The sequence below is a fragment of the Leptonotus elevatus genome, chromosome 7, assembly GCF_054856555.1.
Source record: "Leptonotus elevatus isolate MCC_2025b chromosome 7, RoL_Lele_1.0, whole genome shotgun sequence".
Taxonomy (NCBI): Eukaryota; Metazoa; Chordata; class Actinopteri; order Syngnathiformes; family Syngnathidae; genus Leptonotus; species Leptonotus elevatus.
In genome coordinates this window covers 1,419,034-1,436,408 of record NC_141245.1, presented here as the reverse complement: position 1 = coordinate 1,436,408, position 17,375 = coordinate 1,419,034, and positions in this window count along the sequence as shown.

The window sequence follows — 17,375 nt, the reverse complement described above, 5'->3', positions numbered from 1 at the left end:
GGGGGAGGGTGACTCCCGATCGCATGTTTCATTAGGAACGCTAAGAGGCTTAACTTGCTTTCTTTATAGACGTTTCACATTGCTCAGCAGAGAGCCATTCTACGTCACTACACACTGAATGTGTTGCGATGTAAATAACTATGGCGGCGTACATCCAAATAAACATTCTACAAAATGTATTAAACTGGAAATGATTTTTGTCATGGCAGTTGGGGTTTCTTTTAAGGGTTGCTGAGAAACGGACACCCGAGAGCGGCACTTTTTTTTGTTTGATTTTACCACCAGCACATGTCAAACAAAACAAATGTTTAAAAATCTAAGTCACTATTGCCAATATTAGAATGACTGTAGTTGTTCCGAGCTGCGCTTTCAGACAAACTCCAAGCCACCACCAGCACGAGTCAGAAGCCGCTCGGCATGACGTGGCCATCACCAGCGGAGCACGGAAGCAGTTCATTGAATCAAAACATGCAATATGTTGTTTCACCTTCAAGAGGTGCCAGTCTTTAGTACAACCTCCTAAGCACGCAAGAGGAAAGATGCTGAAGTCTCCTGGAGAATACGCGCACTGCTAGATTTGACAGGGGATGCCCTCATTTGAATGTTGCGCCACCCAGAGTACGTACATTTCATGAAGGTGCGTAATTGACACAGTCGATGGGAGAATCTGCACAGCCAAAAAAGTGTGCAGCTGACTTAAAGTAGCACTAAGGAAGTTTTTAACCTTAATAAAATATTTATATATATATATATATATTAACTAGGAGCACTTCCGCCTCCGAGTGCATAGGACGTGAGATCGAGTCCGGGCTTCGGCCTTCCTGGGTGGAGTTTGCATGTTCTCCCCGTGCTTGCGTGGGTTTCCTCCGGGTACTTCGGTTTCCTCCCACATTCCAAAGACATGCATGGCAGGTTAATTGAACTCCTAAAATTGTTCATAGGTGTGATTGTCAGTGTGAATGGTTGTTCATCTATCTCTGTGTGCCCTGCGATTGACTGGCAACCAGTTCAGGGTGAACCCCGCCTACTGCCCGAAGCCAGCTGGGATAGGCTCCAGCGCCCCCCTCAACCCTTGTGAGGACAAGCGGTTAAGAAAATGGATGGATGGATATTAACTAGGGATGCACGAAATGAAAAGGGTTGGCCGAAACCGAAACTGAAAAATGCTTGACCAAAAACCGAAACGGCGAAAAAAAATATGCCAACTTTTGCTATCATTGCATTTATTATAATTAATTAAAATTATAATATTATTATAAAATATTTATTTAGCACTGGCATTTTAACCAAGCACAATATAAATTGAAATGTGCCCACACCGCAGACATGCTGGCTAATGGTACGTTAAACACCAAACGAGGGTTGAATATTATCTTGCGGTACGATTGTACCTTATAGTCAATGTAGTTCGGACAGGCGTGGACGGATGCGTGCGGCGGGACAAGGTGCGGTGCACTTAAAATCGGCACATTCACATATTCACCAACGTTTAAAAATAAATAAATGCATTTGTTAGCACCAGCTAATCAGCTTCGGGAACGGACTGCAAAGTCACACACAGCGTCCTGTACAGGTCTGCCGCCACCCGGAGATAGCAGTAAGTGATTCCGTGTTTAAAACTGTTGATAGCAATAGTGCTAGCATTAGCTAAAGTGTTTAGCACGGCCACCGGAATGTCGGTGAATAAGTGGAAGCGAATGAGGGGCTCTTATAAAAATAGGGGAAGGGGCTGCAGGAGAAAGAGAGGCTCACCTGTATCTGCTTAACTCTTTGACCGCCAAAAACGTTTAATAACGTTTAGTAAAATCCAAATGAGTGCCGCCAAAGACGTTAAAAGACGTTCACTATGTTTTTTTTGTTTTTTTTTGGAAACTGGTGGAGGAAAGCCTTGGCAAGCTGTGCTGAAAGTATCAAGCAGGTCGAGTTAGTATAATGACTATTTTTGGGCACTAGATGGCAGCGATGACTCTCTTTGGACAAGATCGGGTAGGAGTCAGTAGAAGACGTGAGGCGGAGCTAGAGTGTTGAGGGGAGAATGGCTGATATAGGAACTGAAGGACATGAGGAAGCCAGACGTAACACCAGGTCACCGTATCATGATCCTGAGAGTAGACTTGATGACAACATGGCCAAACACACACTGCAGTATATACCTGCTACTCCCCGGAAAAAAAGGCCGGCAAGAAAGTGCACGCGAAGGGGCAATCGCAGTGAAACTAATCTGTGGTGCAAATCCTGCTGCGTCCCCTTGCACGCAGGGGAGTTTTACACAATATACCTCACAAAAAGAAAAACTGTGTAGTTGAAACATCCACACAATTGTAAATAGTACCACAGTTTCACACATTTGTAAATAGTTTGCCAAATTGTTTGTCAAATTGTTACACTGTTGAATGTAAATAAACGTATTTTGCTATCAAAAAACACATTTTCATTGTTGGTGGTAGTGTTTCACAGAAGTAAAGCACTGTTTAGGTGTTTGTGGCATCATTTGGGAAAAAAAAGGTGTCAAATTCACTAGAGTGCATGAAATAATATCGTTTCACAAAATGCTTGATTTCTCCGTATTTTGGTCCAAAACAGAGCATTTGGGTGAAACTAACCTATTTTCTATTGTTGATTACTGAAAAACGGAATAAGGTAGAAACAAACTTGGTAGTATCTGTGTTTCAATAGTCCAAACACAACATTTTCTGTGGACCTTGAAAGATCAGTCAAAATGCTTAAATCAGCTGGCACCCACATATCCTCTTTTCTGAAAATGCTTGGCAGTCAAAGAGTTAAATGTTGTACACCAAACGACGCCCCTCTCCTCCGGTGTGCGCAACAACCCTGGGAGCTGCTGCGACCGACCGGTGCAAACTCACATGGTGAAAAGCCAGTGAGACGAAAAGGCGGACACTCACTCCCGCGTTCGCTGTTTAATTCAAACAGACGCTTGCTTGTAGCGTTTTTTTGCTTGCGTCACCACAACCTATTTCAGCCATATTCTTTCGGCTGAATGCCGCAACATGGCTATTTTTGCCATTTTCGGCCTAAAATTTTCGGTGGCCAAACATTTGGTGCATCACTAATATTAACTCTTCTGATGAAACATTGACTTAAAACTAGTAGAATGTTACCTTTGCTATGGCCTGAGGGGGTCTGTATCATTTTTACTGGCACTAAGCAACTTTGAGGAGGATGGTAGGAACACTGCCACACAAAAAACTACAAATGCTTTATGGCATACGTCACTTCCTCCTTTACCCATTCGTTATAAAGATGGAAAACGATTTGAATGTCGACGCACGATTACTGCTTTCCTGACAGAAGCTGCAAAACTAAAACGTTTTGTCTGATGAGAAAAGAAAAAGAAAAAGGGAAGCTACCCGTATAAAAGGACAGTCAAGCATCAACATTGGCCCAGCTTTCACTCTCTGGCGTGAGCTCAAAAACGACGCAATACGCTTGTCCTCATGGGAAATGTGGTCTTCCTTCAGGCATACAATTACCGGTTTTGTCCATATGGTGCCGCCATAATCGACATCAATTGAAAGTTCCTTAGTATTGCTTTAAGCACTCCGGAGAATATACCCCCAAAACACTGATCAAGTAGTACTACTTCCTGCTTACGTGTCTAACCATTAGGGCCTGACCTATTAATCGGCCGCCGATTATAATCGGGTCATTATTGCCCTTCAGATATCTGCCAAAATAATCTGCCAATTTAGTATTTTTCCTTCAAATAATGAATATTCACACACAAATGCTGTGGGAACACATACCCAAGATAACACTACAAAAAGGCACAAATTCTTCCCAATGTGTGAAAAACTAATTATTTTAATAGAATTCAATCGTAACTTTCTTCTGTACTCCATTTAAGTGACTGCACCATGGATGCTCGGCACCAGATTGCCCCCAAGAGGTCAACAGTTTCAGTTGCTTTTATTTTAGTATATTCTAAACAATGCAATATACATATATATATATATATATATATATATATATATATATATATTGGTCAGGCCCTACTAATAATCATGGGAAATGTTGTCCTACTAGCCTAATGCTGCAGTTAACAGTCTGACCCCACACAGGCTGAGCTTTTCTGGCAGCTTCTAATGTTACAAATGCGGGATCACTCTGTCAGCATCGAAAAGCTGCTGGGACCGAACAAAAAAAAAGGTTGGAGAAGGTTGGTGAGTGTTTAATGGGTGTTTGCGTAGGGTTCAGTAAAGATGCTCTATCGATCATTTTACAGAATTTATTCACTCTTTAAAAGACAAAACAGGACATAGTTTGTCTTCCCAATTGCCATCTGCACATCTGCTTCCCTTGGCAAGCAGCATCGCAATGGGGAGGCGAAACGGAAATGACCACGGAAGCCCAAAAAGCAGAATGGAAGCAGAGTGCGCAGATCACACCAGAGGTGACAAAACACTGACTAAAGTGACAAATATACAAAATAATCAACAAATGATAATTCAAATTCAAAAAAATATAACAAGTGCATTGACTTGATTTAGTGCTATTGAACTGTCAGCAAAGATAGCATTTAGCATTAGCTAATGCAGTGTTTCTCAACCTTTTTTAGGCCAAGGCAATATTTTCACATTCAATCTCACAGCACAAAGGTGGGGCGGGTGGGGTGTGGTAGTCCGTTGTATTCACATATATACAAAAAAAAGTATACACACATTAAAAACATGTTCCACCAACCATCATGTAAAGTCCCTTTTTCAGTGTACACCCTAAACTGGACACCAGCAAGACATCATCACCATTTTTTTTTTAATTTAAATTAAATTACCCTTGTGAGAATATGGGGTTCAGAAAATAGATGGATAGATGGTTATATATTCCCGCAAACAATTAGGTTCTGGGTTTGCTCACCGGCTGGTGGCACCTCGTGGGGCCCGAGTGTTGTGCTGTGCTTGCCCTGTCTGGCCGGGGGTCGACGGCTCCCCTCTTTGGAGGAGGTTCTCATGCATGCCACATCCACCACACCAGCATCTACCGAAATTCAAACAGAATTTGCTTCTCCAACTGGTCACTGAATCGGTGGAGGTCTTTCCTTTGGTCTGTTGAGATCTCCCTAATTTGTTGGAATTTAGATGTTTCTGGGCTTGGTGAAAGATTCTGGTTTTGTAACTTTGTTGGTAGAAGGTGGTGTGTCTGGTCGGTGCTGGATTTCACTTAGTTTAATCTTTTCTTTGATCCTTCCTCTGATCTCCTGACAACTTCATGACTCTAGCGGGATGCTGAAGTATTCGGTTAAGGTGAAGGGTATGGGATTTTTAACAGGTTTCAGGTTAATTGATGAGCACAAACTCACACGCACGCACATATGCACACACGCGAGCACGCACACACACACACACACGCAAGTTTGTTTTACTATCTTTGTGGGGTCATCTAACTCTAACCCTAACCCTGGACGGGTGGGCCCCACAACTTAGTGAAATCCCGAAATGTTGGCCCCACTATGTCACAAAAACAAGACCACACATACACACACACAAATAAAAATAAAGAGAGAGCAATGATAATGTCATGTTGAATCAGTAAGATTACCGAATGATCAATACTGAGCTCTCTCATCTTTTTAATTTTTATTATTTTATTATTAATTTTAAAATTAAAATTTCAACTAAATTTGTTAAATTATTATGAAATTACTGTATTAATGACTAAAATATGCAGACATGTTTCTATTAGTTTAACATGTTTTCTCACTTTTATAACAAGAGTATGAAAACTAAAGAATTTTTTTTATTGTTCATTTAGAACAGATATCAAATTGAACCCAGTTAAAATTCATCGTGAGTTAACTATTGAAGTCATGTGAATAATTAAGATTAAAATTTTTAATCGACTGTCACCCCTAATTTTTACATTGACTTTCAGGTTAGTGATTAATTAGCACAGCATTTGGTGTGTTTATTTAGCATAGCTTGTCGTAGTATAGAAATGATTTAGATTAAAATTCAAACTTAAACATCACCCAATATGCAATGTTGTAATATTTTGATACAACCCATAATTTTATTGCTGTCAATGAATTTTAACGTTTTATTTTTATTAATTGTAAAGCCACAAACTTATTAAATTTATATCCTGATGACTATAATGTGATATTTGTAACTGGGCTACAGCATAAAATTGAAAGTTGAACATAGCAGAAAATTGTACACAATTCAATTGACAAGTGATAAATAGTCTACATAAGCTCGGTGGTGTCCAAGGAAGTTTAGGTGCATTCTTACGTCACAACAGCAGCAATTGAACTATCTTTTATTTTGTGCCAGGCTCAGTTGGCACATGACCTATCCTTACCCCCCATGCCTTGCAAACTTTTCCGTGTGCATACAGTATGGTCCGTATGGTAGGGCACCAATGCCAATTTTTGACCATCTGCTTAAGTCCTAACTTTACATCAAGAAGCAAGATCTTCAATGCACAGGAAGGACAACACCCGTCACCTTACAGTTGTTTGAAGAAAGTTAAAATGTTCCTACATTTCTTGTTTTCCTTGTCTGACAGTTTTCCCTAAATTATTTTAGTGCATCTCTGTCCGTGCTCTTGCTTTGACTTGAAAATGTAATCCTACATTTCGTTTAAAGAAAAAAAATATATGAAGGTTGTTTGATTAGACAAACAAAAGAACAGAGTCAGTAAAAGGGGGAAAGGCAGAAACAAACATACGACTGTTGGATGGGGTAGTTTTTTTTTTTTAAATGAGAGTCTGTTTATTATTTATATAAGTGTGTGTTTGAGTGTCTTGTGAGCATCAGTCCGAGACCAGAGCATAATTTTATGAGGCAGTCATGATGATACATACACTGCTCACGACACATACAGTGCTCACTAAATATCTTGCACTGGCAGATTTGCCAAATTTTTCTTTCTATCTCGCTGTTCACTCACGCACGCATGAGTCATGAATCCCCCAACACACAACCCCACACAAAGAATGCATTAAAAAGGCCAAATAAGGAGATTACTTGAAGGAGACATTATTCACCATATGGATACACAGTTCATATAATGGATGGATGGATTAATGAGATTTTTTCCCCCTAATAATTTAAATGCTTCATTTGAAGCATTTAAAAACACCAGACAGTGTTTGCTTTCCAATAAAGTTTGATCAATGTGTCTGCCATGGGCTTGTGTTAACATGATTTTTTTTTTGTTATCCCAAATCACAGGATGCCAGCTGCTTGAGCTGTTGCTGTTAATTGTTTCTATTTGTGGGTTTTAATATTTTGTAATAATTGGTATTAAGAATTAAGTAACCAGATTTAGATTCAAAGATTCTATATACGTAGACCATTTTTGTATAAATTTTGATATTTGGTTTTTATTCGAGGCAGATATTTTTTCCATTAAAATGTGATTTATGAGATGGTTGGACCATTGGTTGATGCTCAGAGTTTGTTTATTTTTCCAGTTAACAAGAATTGTTTTTTTTAACAATAGTAAGGGCTACAAGTGTAGATTGAAATTGTTTACGTAGTATACGAAAGTAACTTATATATTTTTGAGAGTTTTTTTGTTGTTGTCGGAGAAAGCTTGGTAATATCTTTAACTAAAACAGGCGGTTGGAGCGTACCCCGAAGTGTTGGAATTTGTTTCTTTATCATATTTTTAACTTGCAGATAATGTAAAAAAAAAAATCTGTTTTTTACTTTGTATTTTTGGAGCAAGGATGTATATGATATAAACATATTATCTGAGAAAAGATGGTGGAGATGTGTAATTCCTTTCTGCTCCCACACACCTAAATAAAACGATTGGTTGTTAAGTTGAAAGTCGGGGTTATGCCATAGGGGAGAAAGCCCGCAGGGCTCTACTTGGGCTTTTGTAATTTCTAGTGCCTTCCACCAGGCAGTCAGGGTGGCGGAAATCATTGGGTTTTTAAAACAATTGTGTCGCTTAATCGATGTTGTATTAAAGAGTATATCTAAAAGTCTGAGGTTATTACAATCCTTCTGTTCTAGTTCCAGCCAACAGTTAGTATCTCTGTTGGGTTGTGCCCATAGAATGATATATTGTAGCTGGTTAGCTATAGAATAGTGCATACAATTTGGTGCCTTTTGTCCTCCTTTGGATTTATTATTTCCGAGTACATAGACAAATTTTGCTTTTTTGGTTTTTAAGTCTCCAGCTGTCGACGATCATCCATATATTCCCCAAAATCATCCATATATTCCCCTATTACTTTAGTAGATTGTAATCGCCTTATACATGTTGTATTATTAGAATCTATAGATCTATTAATGGATTTAAGACTGTGTTAAAGTCTCCTCCAATAATAATAGTAGAGTTTGCTGCTAAATCAAACAGCTGAGAGAACAATTCATGGAAAAAGGCCGGATCGTCATTATTAGGGGCATATAAATTACCAAATGTCTATATTATATTAAATATAGTCACATAAATAATAATTTATCGGCCCTCTCGGTCTGTTACTGTATTATTTAGAGTATAGAATAAATTATTATGTATGAGTATACAGACTCCTCTTTGTCTACTGTTATAAGTGGCAGAGTACACTTGACTAAAATTCTTGTCAATAAGTAATTTTTCTTCAGATTTTTGTAGGTGGGTTTCTTGTAGGAGACAAATATCTGCTTTAAATTTTAAGAGATGGTCTAAATTTTGTATTCCTTTTGCGAGAGCCACAAACATTCCAGGAGACCAGAACTAATTTATGCATACAAACAATTTAAAACTCAGTCCTGTGTATATATCTGCATAGGCTACTTGTTAATATTGGCATATTATAGGATGGAATCAAAGTGGTTAGGTGGTTTATGTGATTTGTGTGAAATAAGAGGTGACGTGTAAGTAAATATAACAGTGAAAAAACGGGGAGGGAGGTGGATGTGAAGGAAATTAGCGGGGGATTAAACATATAACAATACACCATTAAATGCTAACGCTTTAAGAGTTTCAATGGTTTCAATAGATGCAAGAGTTTTTTTGGGGAGTGGGCGTTCCCATGAAGGCTGTGGCATCATGTGCAAAAGGTCTATTTTAAATGTAATTATGGAAATAAATAAACTTTTATATGATATAAATTTTGGGGGGAAAGGGTCTATATTCTACTTCTCTTCTACTAACTTCTCTTCGCAGGATCGAATTATGTTCAAACTCCGAGGTACCACTCTCTCTTTCTCTTTCTATATATATATATATATAGAAAGAGAAAGAGTACAAAAGTACCGAAAATTGGTACCGTATGGATTCCCAGGTACCGAGAATTGGAACAGAACCGGTTCAAATGTTAAAGGTACCCATCCCTACTTATAACAGCATCTCTGATCTCAGCCTTTAGATGCTGAGGCAAAGTTGGTTATTGTATGCTTTGTAGGGCTGGGTGATATATCGATATAAAAATTCTATTGATATATTTTTAAATGGGATATGAATTTGGACTATTTCATCTGTATCGATTAAGTTAAAATTTTCGCTGTGATCCTTGCTCTTCTGCGCTTCAGACTGTTGTGCTCCTGTCTCCACTGCCCCGCACGCCTCCGCCCCTCCTCTTTCATCCACGGGGAAGGGGACTTCGCACTTGTCAACAATGGCTGCGCAGAGCTTGACGGAAGAATTGCTCTGTACAGTAAAAAGAAAAAGAAATAGTGGCTCAGTAAAGTCAAGATGAGCAAAAAAATCAGAGAGAGAGAGTATCTCATGCCGTTTGCCAGTCTCTTTAACCTCCTGGCGATACCGATAGCACAAAAACATCCATGCATTCATCCAAGAATGAAATCGTACGAAAAGAGCGCCGTAGAGATAGCTGTTAGGCCACTAGCTCCACTGATTCCACTCCTAGTCTGTGGACCAGGACAGGAAAAAAGCAGCGCAACTGAATATCTCTGACATATGTAACAAACGGGCATGCAAATGACCATTTATTGAGTGTGCAAAACAAACTATCATGTCCCTTTGTTGTCATGGAACCATAGACATCGGGGGGGGGGGGGTGTTCTTCGTGTTTTTGTTTTTAATGTCGGTTGGCAAACAGATATAGGTGCATTACTGCCACCTGGTTTGGAGTGCGGATACTGCAATTAACTTGCGTATTCGTCCTCTTAATGTATGCACTAAACAGTGACGTCTGAACCGAGACGAATACAAATACATTTACACCCCTAGTATGTATGTATGTATGTATGTAAAAATGTTTGTGTGCATTTGTGTGAGCGCAAACATTTGTGAAATAAATGATAAATACCAAGAGCATCAGGCATTGATGAGACCCCCATCTGGCTATCCTCTAAGGGGTAGATGATACTAAAGACACTGCAGAGTGCCCCGGCTGTGACCCAACCCCACACATCAACCACACCAAACCAGCCCTCCAACCATGTGTTCGCTTTATAACATTACAAAATAGGCTTTTAATTTAGCTGGGCGGCTGGGGCGTGTGGGGCGTGTGGGGCCTGCTAGAATCAATCATCATGAGAAGGCTGAGCAGACTAGTCTGTCCCCTGGGTCATCTCGGTGAAGAGGATGTCCCTGTGCATGTGCGTGCACTCATGCACACGCACACACACACCCTCCTTGCTCTGTCATACAATATGTTTTGAAAGATGTCAGGCTTGTTCTATCAAACACACGCTTGTATGTGTGTGTGTGTGGGGGGGGGGGGGTGCGTGCGTGGGTGTTTTACATATTTATTGTGTTTTACATATTATATAATCAGGGTTGGGAGGGTTACTTTTAAAATGTATTCCGTTATAGTTACAAGTTACCTGCTAAAAAATTGAGTTAGTAACGTAATCCAAGTGCCACAATATTAAAGTAATGTAACTTGATTAATTTGGATTACTTCAATACCAAATATGCTCATGAAGACAAAATAAAAATAAATATCACCACAATATATATTCTACACAATGTGCCCCTGTTATTTGCGGGTGATAGGGACCCGGACAGCCTACAGATAGCGAAAATCCTTGTGTAATTAATTTAATGTAATATAAACTATTGATTGATTGATTGATTGATTGACTGCTTTCAAACTGTCACTGCAAGCAACCACACCTGACAGACAGACAGACAGACAGATAGATAGATAGATAGATAGTCATCCAATGAGGATGACGGTGCGCGACAACAACTGCAAAATTAACTTTTATCCCAGTCACAAGGTTAGCCGTATATATATTGTGTATGATGTATAAATAGTGAATTGGTGGGAGGAAGATTTGTTTGGAAGGTGTAACCCACATTATGGTTGTAGGCTAGCGGTCTAGCAAAAAGCTGCTGCTCGTAGCATTCCGCTGGATTCTCAACTCAAACTTTCACTCCTTCAGCAAGCCGAGTAAATTCCAAACAACGAATACTGGTCGCCATTTCCTCCTCCCATCCGTGAAGCTTTTTTAAACTGCCCGCGTGTGGAGGACATGACTAGTCAGTTCGTCTCCACCTCCCCGACATGTAAGCTCCAGTAACAACGGTCCCTCTCTCTCTCTCTCTCGCACGCGATCGCTCTCTCTCATCGTATAAATTGTAATCCTCGAAGTAATCCCCATTTTTAATAAATGTACCTGTAATCTGATTACATGTTTTTTCCTGTAACTGTAATGGAATATAGTTAAAAAAAAATTTTATCTGATTACGTAACGGCAGTACATGTATTCCGCTACTCCCGCCTGTGTATAACATGGAATTATGCAATATCTTGGTGAACAATTTGTAAACTATACTGACATGTTTTTGCTTCTATTCTTCTATTTCTTGTCTTTTTTTCAGAATCCCATGTGCATGCATGTTGTATTGCAAACATTCATTTACATTTTAGGTTCATGTGGTTTCCTCCTGTGTTAATTGGATTTGGATAATTTCTATATGGTTTTATTATGTATCCATCCGTCCATTTTCTTTGGTTCATCTGGGGTTCAGTTGAGTGGGCAGAAACCTAAGAAGAAAAGCCCAGACTTTCCTCTTCCTAGACACTTTGTCCAGCTCTTTCAGGGAGTCCCACGATGTTCCTGGGCCAGCTGGCAGAAATAGTCGCTCCAGCCTGAGGCATCCTATAAGTGGGATGAGTCCAGATCACCTCATCAGTGACATGGCCACCTTCCAAAATTAACACCTTCTCCAAGGCCACAAAGTATAGACATTTTACACCCACATCACGTGATCACGGGACTTCACCAGTGTGGATGGCGGAAGAGAATGAATGTTGAATTGAAGTTGATGGAACACGGAGCGACTTAGCAATGTAACGAATATTGCCCGTCACCCTTAATTTTTGTTGTTGGCCTATTTAAACATTTCCCCCTGGGGAATGTGTGTGCATGCCTTAACCCTGTGTTTTCTCAAACCAATCAGAGACAAGGAAAAACTCTTTGAACTTCCCTCCAGCAGGGACTGAATTTCGTTTTTAAGACTCACAGGAAACACATACCTCAGTGCCTACTGAGATCTAAAAGCCCATTTAGCAAGCAGACTAGTGATAAGACTGCTTATCAGTCCTCAGACCACTTTTCTGGTCTGGCCTATCTACAGGAATCAGCCATATGTTTTGGGAAAAAAACGCCCCTTAGAAGTTATACGGTACAACAGTGCCCTCCAGCGGTCACTATAGGTATTATCCTCAAGAATCCTGCCCCTCGTAATTAATCTGAAGTCTACATAATTCGGGACATAAACGGACTCTATGTACTTGACTGATATCAAGTGACTTCTGTTGTTTAACCTTGTTACACAACCTGTGTGTCAATCTCAAATGAATGATGTGCGTAACTTCTGCAGCCATCTACGTTTAGCTAATTAGTAAGTTTAGCAGATTCAATAACTTTATGATCACGGCAATGTTTAAAATGTGTTCAGAATGATAAATGAAGCATCTGGCTTGTCAATTCTGATAAAAAAATTATCAAATGCTATCCCAAAAGCTTGGTCTCAGTCGAACAAGTCTGCTTCAAGCGCATGGAAGAGGCGGGACTACTCCGACCCCCTGGGACACAAGCTTAAAAGCCAGCGCGTGAAGGAACTTCTCTCTTCTCCCTCTTCTCCTCTTCTCTTCTTGCCCCATGAACTTCTCCTGACCATCACGAGAGACGTGGTCGCCGAACACACTGAGAGCAACCACGTGGCTTCCTTCTTTGAGCCCCGGACTTGAGCCACACCGCGGGCCCCAAAGCGCGCATTAGCGTCTGTTCCTGCCGAGAGCCGACCCACCTACTGTCCGCTCTCTGAATCACGCAGCGTCCCGCCGACCCGGTTCCACGATGGCTTTAAAGCACCGAGCCGCTGCGCGCCAGCGACACACGGATTTCTCCAGCCGTGCGCCTACGACGACCCGCAGCACCCAAACCAACTGACTGCGGCCTCTTAACCGCGCAAGCACTTCACCACCAACCGGGACTTGTGCCATCCAAAGACCTGCCGCGGCCTCCATGCCGTGCGCGCACCTCTCCACCAACTGGGGACCTGCAGCAGCCTCTCAGTCGTGCGGCCATCACCATCAGCCAGAGACTCCAGTGCATCATTCCAGCTGCGCACACGCCCACTGTTTAGATCGCCTCCAACTGATTGACTGTCTGATATGTGTGTGTTTACTAAATAAAGTTGTTGTCGAGAGATTCAATTTCTGCCGAATCATTTGTGTTTTCTGAGTGGATTAGTAATTCTCTCATTAAAGCAAAGAACTCCATAATTAACTAAAGTAGCAACTTCAGATTATGAATACTTGATAATAGGATTTTTGTCAAATATTTTGCTCCTACAAACAAGCAAAGTCAACGTGGTGCTTTCAAAGGTTGCTGAGGAAATTACAACTCCCCTCAGTTCCGTCAAAATTTCTCGTTCGCTATTACGGCAACTCAAATAATAGCTACAGCAACTTAGGGACTGTTATTATATTATTAAAAGTTATTATTGCCCATCTATCCATGACACCCACTAGTTTGATTGAAGTTCGCCTGTCGGTAAAAGTGGCACATTTAGTTAGGGCTCATAGAGCACGATATTTACAGAAGTTCAGGTTCACTAGAAACAGATCCTTACCTTACCTTAATAAAATTGACGACTTTGCCGGAATTTACACCAGCTTCACGACCTATATCATGTAATCAACACCGTATCCCCTTACACTGGAGCAGACCTAAAAAGCCTGGACGCGTACCAGTTTTTTGTTTTGTTTTTGGTCTGGCTGGGTCTCTGGGACGAGATGTTACGCTCACACCAGAGTAAGAAGATACCTAAAGGTAAAACTTGTTCATCATATAACTGACGTACTGTTTACATTCTAACCCCGTAAAAAAAATATTGCTGCAAATCCATGAATACATGAGGGCTGCAAGTCCTTTCCCTTGCGATCCATCGCCGTCTTCTGTCTTCACCAGCCGGTTTGTGATAAAAAGCCAAGTATGGTTACACCCTTGTCTATTAGTACAAGCTATTGTGGTCAAAAACACTGAATCTCAATTCTCAGACTGTTCTGTAAATATTTCTACCTACACATGCATTTTCTGACTTTATAAAAACTTGTTAAAAAAATAGTTCTTCATTAATTTTCTAATAAAAAAATATAGCAACTTTTGATCAATCCATATTAATTTCAAACTAACTTTTGGTTAGAGGGATGGCTCGCACTCCCTTTGAAGGACCCGCCCCACAACTTTAAAACAGCCAGCGCAAACTTTGTTCAGTGCTCTCGTTTCCGGCCCGATGTTCCTGCTTCATTCACCTTTTTCACCCCGTTGGGCCCAGAACTGACAAAAGGACTCCCCGGTGCCGTACCACGTTTTTCAACCACGTGGCATCTCTGTTCCTTGAATGACCAAGTGTCTCGGACTTGGAGATCGCACTTAACCGCCGCCGCGTTCCAAACCCCGGCGCGCACCCTCCTGCCAGACTGACTTTTTTTGCTTTTCATTTTTCTTCTTTTTTTTGTTTTTTTGTTTTGTCCCACCTCGATGGCACGTCACAGACAAATTTTTCCATGACACCGCGCGTCATTCAGCAACCACAGTTTGGACGCTGGCAGCGCGCAACCCCCGTGCGTCAATCCGTACCTGCTCCATCCTCCGAGCGTCCCGTCGCGGCACGAGCTGGTTCAACGGCTGGTCTCCCTCGGGATTTGGGATTTGAGAATACAACTCCGACTGAAGCCCCCCGCCTTCGACTGAAAGCGCCATCCACCTTGAGCCCGAGCTGCATCGCACCTCATCCAACTGTGGAACATTTTTATTTATTTTTTATTTTTGCCTTGCCTTTTAGGGAGCAATTTTTTTCTTTAATCGACCTTCCCTCCGCTAGCTCAATTCTACTCACTCCAGTAAATTGCACGTCTCGTAGCCAATCTGACATATCGCTGGTGCAACTTCCATTTCAGATATCTCACAGATTTGGCAAGTCAAATCTTTCCTTTCTATCTCGTTAAATTCTTCCTTTCTTTTTTTTTTTTTTAAGAGCTCAGTATTGTTCATTCGGTAATGTCGTCATCATTGCTCTTTTTTTTTTGTATGTGGGTGAGTATGTGTATGTGCGTGTGTGCATGCGTGCGTGCGTGAGTGTGTGTGTATGTGTATTCGTTAGTTCACCAAAAACCTATTAAAAAAATCCCATACCGTTCACCTAAACCGAACACCGCCGTCAGGAGACCCGAGGAAGGACCAAAGAAAACAAAGGAAAGTGAAATCCAGCACCGACCAGACACCACCCATCGGGCCACCAACCAGAGTTCTTCACCAACCCCAGAAACATCTAAATTCCAACAAATCTGGGAGACCTCAAGAGACCAAAGGAGAGACTGAGGAAAGGAAGGAAGGACAAATGAAGCAGAGTGAGATCCACAGACACCAGCCTCCACCGATTCAATGACCTGAGGAAGAAGCAGATTGTGTCTGAGTTTCGATAGATGCTGGTGTGGTGGATCTGGCATGCATGAAAATCTCCACCAAAGAGGGGAGCCGTCGACCCCCGACAGGACAGAGCAAGCGCAACACCTCAGGGCCCCCCAGGCCGCGGCAGTGCCAAAGGATGACCCCCGGGCCCCGCCAGGGCCACCGGCCGGAGAGCAAACCCAGGAGCAGGAGCGCCCCCCACCCCAACACGGCCCGCGCCCCCAACCCAACGCAGCAGGACGGGGCACTGCAGGCCCGCCAGGCACCCTACCGGTCCACAGTCCCACCCCTTCCACCCCCCAGCACCCTCCCACCCGCCAGCTCGCCGACTGGCGAACTCTACCCCTAAACCTTGAATGTGACCCCACATGTGTATATACAAGTGTGTGTGTGCGGTGCATTCAAATTGGGAGCAGGTTAACCGGAGCAGAGGGAAATGATATCCCCACGCTCCGATCCACCCGCCTCCCAGGCATGTCAGTGAGTGTATGTGGTGCATTAAAAAAATAAATAGGGGGGGGGAGCGGCGGGGACACAAACAGGGGACCGCAGCACTGCTCTATACTGCGGTCTGCCCCAACCGATGGCACCCCACCCCGACCCCCCCCCTCCACACACACACACACACACACAGTTGTGTGGTGCATTCAAATTGGAGGGGAGTTGTAGGGCGAAGACGGTGTTTCCACCCCCCCCCCCCCCCTCCCAAAGTGTGTTATGTGCCCTATATGTCTATAAAAGTGTATTGTGCAAACCTAGTGCAGTGAGTTAAGAGGAGCCCCCCCCCCAACCGGGCGGGGGCATGAGGCGCACCCGCCCACCAAACCCCCACCCACACCACCGGGACCCCGGCGGGCATATGGGACCAGCCCGGCGGGGCGATAGGGCTCGCCCCCCGGATACTGGGGCCCGTCCGAGGTGCCAGGAGGTCCACCGGAGCGGGGCGGGCACAACACCAAACCCACCCACCCCCCCGGCCCACGGAGCGCCGAGACCCGGGCCACGGATGGAGCCCCCGGCCCAGGGGAGGGGAAGGAAGGCGTACAGGGGAGGGGGAAGGGAGGGGGGAAGGAGACGACAAGAAGGGCAAGGGGCTGCGGCAGGGCCGCAGAGAGAGGAATGGAGGAGGAAGGGTGACGAGGGAGAAGGGACAGGGAGGCGGAGGACGGGCGGGGAGAGGCGAGGAGGGAGAGGCAGCAAGGGGGAGGAAGGGGGAGGGGAGAGGGAACCACGGGGCACCCCGGCGGCCCATAGGCCCCGAACCGCGTCGCCGGGCCCAGAGCGACGGACCGCGCCGGAGCGGCGCCGCCCCGGACACCAGGGAGAGCCCCGCAACGCAGCACCCCCCAAGAGACCCAGGGAACGGCCAAGACGCAGCCGCCACCCAGCAGCCAACAGAGGGGCAGACCCGCCCACGCCCAGCCAGGAGGGGACAGCACCTATAGAATTAACCCACTGGCATGCAGTGAATCCGAATATTGACCCTTAGTGCCCATTGGAGGTGAATCTGCTCGATCC